The 13,837-nt window shown below is 43.1% G+C and overlaps 1 long non-coding RNA gene across 2 annotated transcripts in view; it reads left to right on the top strand.

The window, feature by feature from the left end:
* Positions 1–12,255, top strand: part of LOC103220861 (uncharacterized) — a 246,582-nt gene extending 234,327 nt beyond the window's left edge. The window contains exons 9-10 of one of the 2 annotated variants that reach the window (XR_012095192.1): positions 1,879–2,110; positions 7,735–12,253. This is a non-coding gene — a long non-coding RNA (uncharacterized lncRNA). Of the gene's footprint in view, positions 1–1,878 lie in introns of both variants that reach the window. The other variant, XR_012095191.1, reaches the window with a different exon arrangement.
* Positions 12,256–13,837: the final 1,582 nt, after the last annotated feature.

Below are 13,837 nucleotides of genomic sequence, written 5' to 3'. Positions count from 1 at the left end.
ATTATGCTTATAGAGGGGATGGAGAAGTCCCGCTTTCTGTCCAGGAGAACCTGGGAGGATGTTTTTGCTTTCTTCTCCCAGCTCACTCTGTCACTCCATTTGTGTCACGGCTAGGCCAAGCAGGGCTGTAACTCCCTGTGCACAGTGGCTGATTTTTCCTTTGGCTTGGTCGAATATCCTGATAAATAACATGCAGTCTACAGCTGTTCAAATGATGTTCCTTTTTCTAAGCAACACTTTTGTGTCCATTTCCACTATTGTAGGCTTTGCCTCGATAGGTAAATAATGTACATGAGTACAGTGGGACTAGGTGTTAGGTGAAATTGAACAAGTGGCAGTGGAAAGAGAGCGTGAGGTGTGAGCTGCCTTGGAGGAACTAGATTCTCTTCTTGCTGGGACCCAGATACTCTTTAGGCAGTCCTGGCATACGATTTACTTAAAATCATTTTCTCTCCCTCTTCTCATCCCTTTCCCTTCTAAAATTCATTTTGTAGATCAACACTATGTGTCCTGGGTCGAGTAATTGATACAAATGCCTTTTCTCATTTAGAGACCACTTGCAAAAGAGAAAATTATTTTTCCAATGGAAATTGGCTTTGAAACCCCGTCTCTACTAAAAACACAAAAAAATTAGCCAGGCGTAGTGGCGGGCGCCTGTAGTCCCAGCTACTCGGGAGGCTGAGGCAGGAGAATGGCGTGAACACGGGAGGCAGAGCTTGCAGTGAGCCGAGATCGTGCCACTGCACTCCAGCCTGGGCGGCAGAGCGAGACTCCGTCTTAAAAAAAAAAAAAAAAAAATTTGCCAGGGTGTGAGCTATAGAAATGGTGCTATTAGAGTATATCCATTGTAAATTATGCAATTGCACCATTTAAAGCTTATTAAAGTCACGCTTTACTATGCAAAGCAGTTTTTGGTTATCACAAATGTGACTTATTTGTTTTGCATCACTATGAGGTCTATGCTGTTGGGTGATGTTCCCTAAAGGAGTCTTGCAGTTAGACTCACAGCATGAAAGTGAACGGCGCATGGACACCTGAGGGATTCCTCTTGCAAATACAGTGTTATTTATCATCTACCAGTCAGCAGAGAGGGAAAACATAAAGGATCACCCATGGAAATTTGGAGTAGAAAGCAGGTGTATCAAGTCCTCATCTCTATTTTTTTCACTGTCTCAATGATTCACCCTGTCACTGGTCACTGTATTCTATCCAGCTTCGTGCCTCAGTTTCCTAATCTGCACATGTGTCGTATGATTATTGGAGGGTTAAGTGAAGTAACACATGCAGTGTTCTTGAAGCAGAGCCTGGCATGCAGTAAACACATCATAATTGTTAGGTATTATGGTTATTATAATACCATTAGCAATCCAGACTGAAATTGGATCCTGCCCCTCAAAGAGAATGCTCAGCTGAACAGATATCATGAAAAAGCAGACTTTCCACGACCACCATATGCCCCTGGGACATAGGTTGCAGTGCGTAGGAATGTGGGTAACCAACAAGGAAGGACTTACAAAGTGGACATCATGCTTCTTGGAACCTGAAGACCATACAATTTGTTTGAAGAAAAACCCATTAGGAGTGGCCAGGATAGTCGGAATCAGATGCCTTCCAACATTATGTGGAGAGGTGAGGTCCTGGCAGAAATTGCACGTATTTTGATCATTTTAGAACAAAACCTCCCAGATTGTATGACTTGAACCTCATATGTCAATCTTATTACTAGACACACTGTCAGCTTAGTGTCACAATGCTCATGATGATGTGTTTTGACAGCAACATCTGTCACCCCTCCCATGGCCTCTGTTTATTTGGCTGGTGTAGCTGACGTTGTGGGGATCCCCTTTCCTTCAACTCTTTCTTGTCCATTTCTCCCAGACTCCATGGACTCTCTGAGGAAATGCTGCTTCAGATGGAGGAGGAAGGACCTCTGGTGCCAGCTGGTTTTGCAGCTATGACCTCTAATCACGTGCTTAAAATCCATCTGTCAAAGAACATGGGGTTGCATTGCAAACATCAAAAACTATTTGAGTATCCGTCACACACAAGGCCCTTGGGAAGAGTAAATGCACAGGATTTGTAACGAGACTCAGTTACAGTTGCAGTAAAGGTGAGAATTGCAATAAAACCCAAAGCCAAAGCTCATTTCTCTGAGAAGGTGCAGCCACCTCTCCTAACCACACTTTTACCAGCATTGTTAACAAGTCCATCTACGGGTATGTTCTGGTTTCATTTGTAGTAAGATGATGCACGAAGCTTTCCTTGTGCAACTAAGACCCATAGTTGACAACAAAATGTGTTAAGTGTTCTCATATTCTAAAGAAAGCGTTAGAAATTAATGTTGGACACCTTCCATAGGCCTTATAAACACCAGCCACCATCCTGCCACTGCCATCCCCATGAAATCGGGTGGCTGGCATTCTTAGGTGCGTGGAGTCTGTGGTGGTGCGGGAGTCCCACAGCAGAGGGTGGTGTCTCTTTCCTTGAAGTCAAGGGCAGGACTCCAGGGGAATTATTAGGGTCCATCGAAGTGTCTGCAGCATGAGGAGCCTGGCAGCCTTCTCCCTCTGGACACTTGCTGAGCTCCAGAAGTCTCGGGGCCCGTCTTGGTGCTGCTGTCAAAATGGAATCTTGGGGAGTCTTTAGGAGAGCTTCACACAGGTTCCCTGCAGTCGGAGGATGTGCTCTGCCATAGAGGCTGTTGTCTATTTTGGGTCCAGAGATTTCTGAAGGCAGGAGGCAGGAGACCACAGTGTTATATGCCTGGGAGAAAGATGCGGGTCACCCTCACCCCATTCCAGTTTTCTGAGTCCGTTAGAAGGTGTAGAAGAAGTCTCAGGTTCTTGTGGCTCCATGTGGGAGAGGATGGAGGTTACTGGAGGCATGGGATCCTTGAGACTATGGTTACAGGGTGCCCAGAGGAGGCATGGCTTTCCTTGCTCAGGAGGCCAAGGTGTAGCTGAACGCCATATGCAGGAGACCACACAAACCAACCACTGGGAGGGCACCTCTTTTTCTTTTTTTGTGAGACAGAGTTTTTCTCTTTTTGCCCAGCCTGGAGTACAATGGTGCGTTCTCGGTTCACTGAAACCTCTGCCTCCCGGGTTCAAGTGATTCTCCTGCCTCAGCCTCCCAAGTAGCTGGGATTACAGGTGCCTGCCCCCATGCCTGGCTAATTTTTTTGTGTTTTTAACAGAGACAGGGTTTCACCATGTTGCCCAGGATGGTCTCGATCTCTTGACCTCATGATCCACCCGCCTCAGCCTCCCAAAGTGCTGGGATTACAGGTGTGAGCCACCACGGGGAGGGCACCTCTTTAGCAGAGGTGCAGGCACCAGATGGTTCCCTTGGAGATGATTCCCTTGATGGCCCTTCTCCCATGGCCAGACCCTCCTCCTCATCCCCTTTCAGACCTGGGTAGCAGCATCCTGCTGCTAGTTCCTGGGTCTTTAAGTCACCCTGTTGGTTCCCTTAACCTGCTCGCCCCTCTGGAAACAGTCTATTCAGTAAATTCTTCAATAGCCCTTGGATGTGCCATCTTGGTCCGCCAGGACCCTGGCAGATGCACCAGCCTCCTCACTCAACCTTCCTCCCCCTGACCCAGCCTTCCAGACCTCGCCATCGGCCGGCAGCATCAGCACTACCTGAGTTTGTTGGCAGTGCAAAACCTCTGGCCTACCCTGTTCCAAGGGAGCCAGAATCTGTATTTTCAGAAGACCCATGTGACCTGTGTGCAAATTTGGAAAGTGCCTATGGGAGATGGGGAGGAGGGGTATGAAGACGAAATCACCCCCCACCCTACATTCCACAGTCTGTTCAGATACTAGCCAGGCAGACTTCCCAAACACCTGCTGCCCACATTCTTCTTTCCTGTCTCCCATGGGCAGACACGCAGCACATCTGATCTGGACTTACGCTGCCTGGGTTTGAATCTTACCTCTTCTGCTTGCTAGCTATGCAATTCTGGGAGAGTTCTTTAACCCTGCTTGTTTCCTTGTTTGTCCCGTGGGGATACTAATTGTGGAGATGATTAAACAGCATGACACATAAGAGGCGAGGGAACTAGCCATGTGGCTGTATGTGGGAAAAACAATCCCAGCAAGGAAGGCCAGCAAGGGAGCCCCGTGAGTGGAGGGCAGCGCCTGCCACAGCGTCCCTCAATGGCTGCTGAGGAATATTGGTAGTGGTGGTGTCATTTTGGGTAGGAGGTAATATACAGGCTGGAAAATCCAATTTTCTATTTCTATTCATAAATAGAAGACAATCACACGAAATGACAATCACGGCAGCATTTGTATTTTACTTTAGAGTCAGCGAGGCCCTTTCAGAGGCACAATACAGATACTTAGAGGATAAGAAGTAAAGTCATGGAAGGATCACTCCAGCCTGCACTCAGTCAGATGGAGCGCTTCCAGAGTCAAGTTTACTGTAAATGAATCCCTGCTTCCAAATGTAATTCTGCAGATGCACTTTGATTTCACAGCCATTGATCAATAATTCATTTGGCTTGTGACTACCGATGACATGATTTAATATGTCCAGCTAAATTATGTTCCCACAGGAACACTCATGCATACCAAAGGAAAAAATTACAGTTATCATAGTGCTGGCCTCTAATTGAAGCAAGCCTGCATGCAGGCCTAGACTTGTTGTTTGAAGGAAAAAAAAAAGTCATGTGATCAAATCAATAGAGGACCTAAGTGCAGAGAACTCTTTATGAATCAGGACTATGGAGGGGCCTTCTATTAATGTCAGTCCCTGATCAGGAGCATCTGGATTGGGCACTGATATGGTTAGGCTTTGTGTCCCCACCCAGATCTCGTCTTGAATTTTAAGTTCCATAATCTCCAAGTGTCAAGGGAGAGACCAGGTGGAGGTAATTGAATCATGGGGCTGGAATTTCCCCCATGCTGTTCTCGTGATAGTGAGTGAGTTCTCACGAGATCTGATGGTTTTATAAGGGGCTCTTCCCCGCTTCGGCAGGCACTTCTTCCTGCTGCCTTGTGAAGGTGCCTTGCTTTCCTTTCCGCCGTGACTGTAATTTTCCTGAGGCCTCCCCAGCCATGCAGAACTGTGAGTCAATTAAACCTGTTTCCTTTATAAATTACCCAGTCTCAGGCAGTTCTTTATAGCAGTATGAAAATGAACTAATACAGGCACCACTTATAAATACCTACCACCGAGATTAGGACTGGAAGGGCAAAGGTAACAAGCACCCAGGAGAATTACAATTGTTTGGAGTAATCCCAAGTACTCACTCCAACTTCCTAAGAAGCACCATCCTCATTTTTACCTTTGATTGTGATCTCTGTTTAGTTCCCTGCAATGTTCTCTTGGCCTCTCCTTGTCTAGAGGTTGTGAGAGATGTGGAGTGAAAGGGCAGAAGTAACCAGGCACAGGTTTGAGGACACCTTAATGGTGGGGATGTTACTTGATCTAAAGATATTCCAAGGCTTGGTTTCTATTAAAAAAGGGAGTCTGGTATCCAGGGGATTTTGTGTGAGACTAAATTAAACACTGGAAAGAGCCAGAATAACACACCTCCTCTGTTTTCACTGTGGTTAAACACTTTGTGTCATGTCTGACATTTTTTTCCCTACATTGGGATTTCTCTTTCTCTGCTGTCACTGTCCTTGAAAGTAACAGCAACCCCAGTATAAAGTAGTAGTTAAAAGCATTGGAATTGGCATCAGACTGTCTGGATTCAAATTGTCACTCCATTGCTCACTGGCTGTGTGATCTTGGGAAGTTACTTAACTTCTCTATTTCAGTTTTGATATCTGTAAAACAGGCATAATTATATCATCTTGCCCCTATGGTTGTTGTGAAGAGTAAATGAGTTTTAATGGAATTTGATTCTTAGTGCAGTGCTTGGTATATATTATACTTAGGATATAATAAATATTAACAATATAAAATTATACATTTATTATTGTTATTTTTACCGGTGGTTTCCTAACTGGTCCCTCTACCTCCAGTCTTTCTATCCCAATCCACCACTGTTCACATCACTGCCAAAGTGAAATTCATTCGGCCACATGGTAATGTGACTCTACCAACCTCTGAAACCCCATGTCCTGTGCATTCAGCTATCAGAGGGAAGCAGAGGGTGGCAGGGTGAATTGCAAGGGCCTGGGTCAGCAGGGGTAGAGATCAGTCTTCTATCTGGTCTATGGACCAAAGAGTCACATGGTTCTAGTTAACTTCAAGGGAGACTGGAAGTGGAGCCTCTCTATGGCACCAGGAAGAAAACAGATGAGGTTTGTGACAGGTTCTGGTCTCCATCCCAGGCCTTGAGGCAGGAAGAACTGGACTGTTTGACGAACAGAAGGAAGGCCACTTTGCTTAGAGTTTAGCAAGCAAGGGGGTGAATGAAAACAAACGAGGGCAGAGGTTAGGCTGGAATAGCTCCTGCAGGCCACGTTAAGGAATTCTGACTTTATTCCAATATAAATTGGAAGTCTTTATAGAAAGTTTTATGCCAGGGGGTGATATGAACATATGTATGTCTTAAAGAGACCTGCTGGTGTGAAGAACTAATCAGGGAGTGGATTAGTTTCCCATTGCTGCTGTAATAAATTACCACCAGCTTTGTGGCTTAAAACAGCCCATATTTCTTCTGTTACTGCCTGGAGGTCAGAAGTAGAAATCGAAGTGTTGGCAGAGCTGTGTTTCTCCTAGAGGCTTCAGGAGACAGTCTGTCTCCTCGATTTTTCTGTTTCCTCGAGGCCTCCTGTGTTCCTTGGCTCATGGTCCCTTCCTCGGTCTTCAGAGCACATCACTCCAGCCTCTCGTTCTGTTGTCCCATCACCCTCACTCCCTCTGACTGTAACCAACTGCCTCGCTCTTATATGAATCCTGTGATTACACGAGGCACACCCAGATTATTCAGAAAAATCCCCCTACCTCAACAGCCTTTATTTAAGCACAGCTGTGAAGTCCCTTTTGCCAGTAAGGTAAAAAATTCAAAGAGGTTCCCGGGATCTGAAGGTGATACCATTCAGCTGGCCCAGGAACAATGATGGTGGCAAGACGACTGGTTAAAATATCATCATCATTGTCCTAAACCATGAGGGGATAAAGAGAAGGGCATGGCCTTGAAAGCGATTTAGGAGGCAGGATCCACAGGTATTGGTCCTTGACTGGTCCTGGGAGATAATAAAGAAGGGAAAACAAAGAAAAAGCCTAGGCCTCTTGCTTGCATGTAATTCATGAAATAATGAATGGAATCATTTGAAGAGTCTATTCGGCAGCTAATGATGAGTAAAAATTCTGAAATTGTCTGTAATTTATAAGGTTTATGACAAGGAAGGAACTCATAATTATAAACTGGTTATCACTGGATATTATACACTGATTTTGCCTGAATCATTAATTAGCAAATGAATCAACAGCTGCTGATATCTCATAAACAAGCTATTCTAAATTATTCTTTAAAAAGTACCATGCAGTAAAAGGAAGACCTATCGAGGTGAAGATTGAGAAATATTCCTTAGAGTTATTTTTATGTTTCAGGACATATTTTAAATCTATTTTTGTGGATTATCAACTTTTACTCAAAAAGCCAAAGTAAAGGTTGAGTTACAACAAATTCAACACTTTAATTTAAAAATTGATGTGGAATAAACAGTTGTCTGTTTTCCAATGTCTCAAGGCCATTTTGTGATTTTTGTTACCCTCCAATGGTTATGGGCCTTAGCTTTGATTTCACTTTTCCTCCTCTTCTTTTTTCAGTTCTGTTCCAGTGATCTATTGCTGCATAGTAAACTACCCCTCATGGATTAGTCTGTTCTCATCCTGCTATGAAGACATACTCTAGACTGGGTAATTTATAAGGGAAAGAGGTTTAATGGGCTCACAGTTCCACATGGCTGGGGAGGCCTCACAATCATGGCAGAAGGTGAAGGAGGAGCAAAGGCACATCTTACATGGTGGCAGGCAAGACAATGTGTGCAGAGGAACTGCCCTTTATAGCACCATCAGATCTCAGAGACTTATTCACTATCACAAGAGCAGCATGGGAAAATCCTGCCCCCATGATTCAATTAACTCCCATGGGTTCTTCCCACGACATGCAGGGATTATGAGAACTGCAATTCCAGATGAGATTTGGGTGGGGACACAGCCAAACCATATCACCACAATGTAGTGACTAAATACAATAACCATTCTTTAAATTTTTTGAGATGGAGTCTCACTCTGTCGCCAGGCTGGAGTGCAGTGGTGTGATCTCAGCTCACCAAACCTCCACCTCCAGGTTTCAAACCATTTTCCTGCCTCAGTCTCCTCAGTAGCTGGGACTACAGGCACATCCCACCACACCCAGCTACACTTTATATTTTTAGTAGAGACGGGGTTTCACCATGTTGGCCAGGATGGTGTCGATCTCTTGACCTCATGATCCACCCGTTTCAGCCTCCCAAAGTGCTGGGATTAGTCCTGAGCCACTGCACCTGACCAATAACCATTTTATCATGCTTTATGATGTTGTGGATAAGGGTTTCAGGAAGGGACTAACTGATGATCCTTCTGTTTCACTTGGTGTGGACCAGGACTGCTCAGTGGAGTTCACTGGGGGCTGGTCTGAATCATCCCAGACAGCTTCATTCCCATACTTAGAGTCTTGGCAGGGTGGGCTGCAGGGTTGGGCTCAATGGGACCCTCCCTACCTCCATGTGCCTTCAAGTTTTCTTCACACAGTCTCTCCAGCAAGGCAATAGAGACTCCTTACATGAGAGCTCAGGGCTCCAAGGGGCCAAGGTGAAAGCTTCACGTTCTCCTAAAGGCAAGTCTTGGAACTGGCCTACAGTAGGGTTGCCAGCTTTAGCAAATATGAGACAATGCCCAGTTCAGTTTGAATTCCAGATAAATAACACTAATTATTAGTATAAGAGTGTCTCAAATATTGCATGGAACATACTCCTGCAGAAATTGTAATTTATCTGAAATTCAAATGGGGCTGGGTGTTGTGTATTTTTTCTGACAGCCGTAGCCTGGAGTCACTTTCACGATCCTCTGTTTGTCAAAGCGGGCCCTGGTCAGCCCAGATCCAAGTGGAGGGAAAATAGAACTCATCTCTCCGTGAGAGAAGTGTCAAAGAATGTGTGGCTTTCTTTAATTTGCCACCCCCACTGAAGTTCTCCTGAGATTTACTCACTGTTTGGGACTTAGAAACCGTAAGTGCTGATGCTTTCTGTGCCTTCGTATGTGGTCTTGGGTGCTTAGTGACTCAAGGTCACTATTTGCCTCAAGTCACAATAACCTTAACACAGCAGGCAGCATGGCACCTGTGGAAAGTTCCAGATAGATCTGCATGGGAATCCTGCATTACCTGAGGCAAGTACCTTAATCTCTTGGTGCCTCAGTTTTCCTCACTTGTTTCATGGTTATCAAAATGACCACACAGGTTACAGCAAGGATTTGTACCTGTAAAAAGGATCTTTACTTTTAAAAAGAGGTTAAAAAAAGGAATAAAAAACAAAGCACCCAATAACAAAACGTTTTTTCCATCAAAGGGGCTCCTATTCCTATTACTTTTTAGCAAGTAGAAGAGATACGAAATCGGGAGAGGTGGATACTAATAAATAGTATCATTAGAATACTAGTGATAATAAAATGTATGAGTTGAGCAAACTATTTGAACCCCACAGACTTCTGGCTCCTTTGCAGTGTTGAAAATGCCAAATTGTTGAGTGGGTTTAGCATAAAAGTGAATGCAACTCTTCCAGCCTCTCACCATGGAGTCTCTTCAGGAACAATATTTTAAATGTTTGAATATTTTTAAACCAGTGTCGATGACTGTGGAAAGGAAGGATTCGATAGGGCAGTCACCTCTCAGAGGACATCGATTTTCTGTAACCCCAACACAAGCCTTTCAATGTATCCTAACTTGCTATAAATATTAAATTATTTATCTTTTTAACATTTTGGATGATTTTATCTTGTCCATCATACTGCTGTTTATAGCCTGCAAATTAAAAATGGTAAAAGGCCATTTATGTGCACAAAAGTGCATTTCCACATGGTTGCTTTGGTTGTGATCGCAAAGCTCATGGACCTGACTGACACCTGCCATGTACCGTGGACCTGACTGACACCTGCCTGTTCTGTTCTTACATGGTCGAGCTCTGTATGCAGTGAGTGCTCTTCAGATCCTTGGGAGGAGAACTGGGGAAGGACAGCCGGATTTATTTGGAGTCTAAACGTTCATTCATTAGAGGCCAAATATTTGACAAAATGCATTTTGAAAAATAAAAATGAGTTTTAGGACCTGTCATAGCCAATAAAATTCACTTAGATGAAAGACCCGATGTGTAATAAAAATGTCTCATTTAAGAAATTAAATGATCCTGTCATTTGTAACAAGGATTAATAGAATTTTAAAATGGAATGAGCTCAAATGAAGCTCGGTGAGTCACAGTGGCCTTTCACATTTGCAATATTCCTAAGATAATTATTAATTAACACACCAGAAACGATTTTAATATAACATTATGGTGCAGATTTAAACACCCAAATGGAAAATGCTTCTTATTAAGGTTTCTCATCCTTTCTTAGAATTAAAATGCTAAACTAATTAAAACCAAAGGTACTTTAAAAACAGTTTGCTTCCAAACAGATTTTTAATATATGCCAAGCCGAGTATCAGCCTAGAGCTATTATTTTTTTGCTAGAATCAGAAATCTATTAAAAATGAAATTGCTAATAGATGTCCTAATAACCTCTACTCTATCTCCATGTAATCTGTGTGGCATTCACGCCATTAAAGAAGAACTTGGGGCTAGAATTTGGAGTGGTGTATTTAAGAGTATTAGTCAAAACTTTGTGAAAGATAAATCACACTTTCTGACTACTTTGCTTGAAATATCTCCATGAACTTCTATTGCCCCTAGCATCAATTTCAATATCTTCAATGTGACCTAGAAATCTCTATAGGATCTGGCCTCTACCTGTTTTTTCTCCTTCATCTCATTTTGGATGTTTTTGTTACTGTGTTTCAGACATTTTAGACTTACAGTTTTGTTTTGTTTTTCCACGTGCCTAGCTTATTCCTGTCCCAAAGCATTCTTGTATTTTCAATTCCTCCTGGAATATTCTTCCAAAACTTGTCATGCAGCCTGTTACCTTCTCCCCATTCTGGTTCTAGGCTGTACTATGTAGTATAATTCCAGTCTAACTCATTACCTCTGTTATTTTCTGCCCCTTAAAACTAGAATGCAAGTTCCATGCAGGCAAGGCGCTTTTCCACCTGCTCAAACTCAGGTCCTAGGTACCTACAAAAAAGTTCGATAAACATTTGTTGAATGAACAAAGGCACCTATGCCCTCCGGAAATTGTAACAAGAAAAGATTACACAAGAGCTGGCTAAGGAAAAGACATCAGTTCTTATAGAAGTTGCTGGTGTCTCATTGTGAGACCTTGAAGAAATTTAGATAAAAGTGTGTGGTCAGGAAGTGGGAAACATACATATAATATGCTGGGCTAATCTCTGAATCAGAGAAAGAACAAGCAAAAAGGATGACATTGAAATGCACAGCTCAGAGCAACGCCAGGCTTGAGTGATTGGCGATAGGAACTGCTTGGTTGACTCGTCTCTTTCTGCTGCTGCTTTTTTTAAAGGCCCAATTTATTTTATTTCTAGGTTTGAAAGTGTTGAAAAAATGCTTGTTAAATGGTTATTTGGGAGTCCGAATTTTCTGTTTTTTGGTTTTTTTTTTTAAATTGCTCATGGTTAATGTTGGTTCCCATTAGCTCATGGTTGTGAATAAAGGACTTATTTATAAGTTGACAAGATTGCTCTATTTTGCCCTGTCCCCCTCTCTTTCATGAGAGAGTCACTCTAGCCTCACCCCATCACCTCTACTCAATCCGGCTTTCTGATCGGCAGCATCTGGTACCCAGTGTGTGGATGAACCTCATGCTTCTGTGGAAGTTGGCTGGAGTTCTGGAGGAATCTTCTACAGAAAAACGTGTCTTAGAAATTTTGGTGAGATTGTGATTTTTTATATTCTAGGATAATGATTGCCCTTTTTCATCCTCTGTCTGAATTGCTCATCCATATACATCCTTAAATTATGCTTCTTTACTAATTTATAAGAAAGGTCTAAACCAGTAACATGTAGTACCTGTCATCATAAATAAGTTAAAATGGGACTGACATGTTTAAAAAAGGGCTCAATATGTGATACCTGTTAATAATAATAAATGCAAATAAAATGCCTAAAGGAAAAAGAAAATTTCATTATGGCTCTATAATTTTTCCATTGGCCTTACCAGATTAACAGCAATTATTATAGTTTTCCTTGAGTGTTATTCTAATATAATTTGAAAAAAAATAAATTTTAATCAAAGAGAATCTATCTATATATGTATATATTCTACATATAATACGTATACTTAGTAGGCGATTCAACAAATGTATGTTGAGCATCTCTGTGAGCCAGGACCATACCAGACCCTGAGGATACATGAATGAGTAACAATTCCAGCCCCTGGGAAGGTCAGCCCTGTCCAAGAATATACATTAATAGAAATTAGCTCTACCACTTCTGAAATCTTAAAAATGTAATTTCTGATTCTCAAAACATTGAGTGACCACTCTCTGTTCACCCTTAATCAAATTTTTTGTCAAGAAGGCAAACCACCAAAGAAAGAATTTATAAGAGTAGCCTGCTGTGAACATTCTCATATTGTTCATTTCTGAACAACAGGGGCAGGGATCCGGGGACCTGAAATAAAGAAATGATCTATTTTAGGAAAACAGCTTGATCTGTGGAGACAGCAAGGATTTTGGAAATATGAATGACCCCACTGGAGTCCCTCTCCAGCCTCTAGGAGCTGTTTGATGCTAGTTAAGTGAATCTCATCGACTCTCCTTTACAGTTTCTGATAAACAGAAGTAGTATGGATCCTTGCGGTGTTAGGAGAATCATTCAAGGTGACGTATGTAAAATGCCAAGCACAGTGCCACTCCCTATGCTGGAGCTGCTCAGCTCTCAGAAGTGATCACCATTCGTTTTGACAGGGTACTGATTTGTTCGCAGGGGTGTGTCTAGGCCCTTCACCTGGCATCTGTGGCTGGTCTGTACTCTACGGCTTGTTCCGGGTTTCCTCTGCACCTCCTGGTGACTGCCATACAGCTTCATTCTGTACACATTTTACCTGCGGGAAGCTTGGTTGAACATTGAACATTTTGCTCTCAATTCCTAGTGACTTAATGGGTAGGCTGTTTTAATTATGCAGTGAATATTGAGAGCCCTCATAAACAAAAGCTCTTTGGAATTCTCAATTGTTAGGAGTGCAAAGGAATCCTGAGACCAAAAAGTTTGAGAACTGCTCATCTGTTGGATCAGGTTTAAGCTGAACTGGATCTGTAGAATGAGGATTCTTTCCTCTCATTCATGTATTAAGTTATTTCACCAACTCTAACTTAGCGTCTACTTTGTGCAAATTATTTGACTATGTTTCGGGGAGGGATAACATCGAGCAATGGATAACTCATTCTTGCCTGCCTTTGAGAAACTGACCACGAGTCAATCTGGATGGTTGGACATGTATGTTGTGCTCTGTATGTTTGGAGAATGGTTGCTGGACCACTTTGCAGGACAGCGTGCTGTGCACAGCGCTGGTGGACAAGCTCTTGGTGTTTCTGGGCAGGTGTGTCTGCACAGCAGTTGAGGTGGTGATGCTGGTGACACGCAGGACAGCAGCTGCTGTTTCTGCTTTTCTCGTCATGGGCAGGCCAGGTGTTCCTGGGGCTCCTTCCTGGCAGTGGCCTTAGGGTTAGCAGTCCCGTGTGCAGAGCCGTGAGCGTGCAGCCCTGGACGGTGACCGCTGA

Source organism: Chlorocebus sabaeus, chromosome 14, assembly GCF_047675955.1.
Source record: "Chlorocebus sabaeus isolate Y175 chromosome 14, mChlSab1.0.hap1, whole genome shotgun sequence".
Taxonomy (NCBI): domain Eukaryota; kingdom Metazoa; phylum Chordata; class Mammalia; order Primates; family Cercopithecidae; genus Chlorocebus; species Chlorocebus sabaeus.
This window is presented reverse-complemented; position numbering and strand designations above follow the sequence as displayed.